This window comes from Bufo bufo, chromosome 11 (genome assembly GCF_905171765.1).
Source record: "Bufo bufo chromosome 11, aBufBuf1.1, whole genome shotgun sequence".
Taxonomy (NCBI): Eukaryota; Metazoa; Chordata; class Amphibia; order Anura; family Bufonidae; genus Bufo; species Bufo bufo.
In genome coordinates this window covers 101,609,349-101,610,480 of record NC_053399.1, presented here as the reverse complement: position 1 = coordinate 101,610,480, position 1,132 = coordinate 101,609,349, and the positions used below count along the sequence as shown (strand labels likewise).

At 54.8% G+C, this 1,132-nt stretch overlaps 1 pseudogene; it reads left to right on the top strand.

Moving 5' to 3' along the window:
* Positions 1-298: 298 nt before the first annotated feature.
* On the top strand, positions 299-422 carry LOC120982633 (annotated as a pseudogene).
* Positions 423-1,132: the final 710 nt, after the last annotated feature.

Below are 1,132 nucleotides of genomic sequence, written 5' to 3'. Positions count from 1 at the left end.
GGCTGATTCGTGTGAGCAGTGCCCCCTGCTGGTGATGGAGAAGTTGTGCGTAGTCTCTGGGTTTAGAGTGAGGACACCATATCACAGCCCGGTCAGAACTATAACCTGGGTGCTGAGAACAGGGAGTCATATCCTGCTCCTCCCTTCAGATTTACATATTTCCCATAATGCATCGCCTTCTCCTCTCCTTAGGTTACAGGAACCTGGCAGGGAAGGTGGCGCTGTGTGCACAGGGGCTGACAGGTAGAGAGGCTTTGGCCTCATGATCGCCATACAGACTGGTATGTCTGCTTGCTGGATCGCTTCTCGGCCTTTTGGCTAAGATCAAGTGTAGTATCTGTTCTTCAGTCCTGTAGAGCTACGCTCCAGGCTGTACTCCTTCCATGGCTTGCCATGGTTGTTGAGCGGAACGGAGAACCACACAGCAACCCTGGGTGGCGGAACATGGGAGTAGGACCGAAAATCCCATGTGAAGCTACCTTTGAGCTCTGCTGGATCGACGCCAGCTAGGTCGAGTTGTGTTGAAAGCCCAAAGTGCGAGTGCCCCAGGGGTGGTGCCCTGGGGTGCCGGAACTCACGGGGGGTGGCAACCCACTGAGAGATGGCACATTTGCACAAGCACTTCTTTCTCACAACTTTAGCACACACCTCTATTCGCTCGGCTTCGGCCTTGAAAATACGAGGAATTTTTATAATTCCGGCCGAATGTCTGGGCCTTAAGGGCAAAACATTTCACTTATTTATTTTTATGTCACCGTGTGCACTTTTACACGTTGTGTGTCACTAGGATTTTCAAGGGTTGCGGCGCCCTAACGGGTACCCCCTCCTTGAGGTCTAGGGGGGGTGTGTGTGGCCATTTTGGTTCCTCACCCCCCTGCCAAACCCCTTGGACTCTCCCTCCGGGGAGAGTCCAGACCTTGTTGAAGCTCCTGGCTGACGCCCTGGGTGGCAGCCTAGGCGAAAGCCGGGAGCATAGATGGGCGTACCCTTGGCTTCGGCTGAGGGTTGCCACTGGTCTCAGTCCCTTGCAGGAGCTTAACGGCCCCGGAGGGATTGGGAATGGTTTGTGGGGGGCTCTTCTCTTCGGAGAGGGCCTGCGATAGACCGCGACCTAGTGCACGATTTTTGTGTG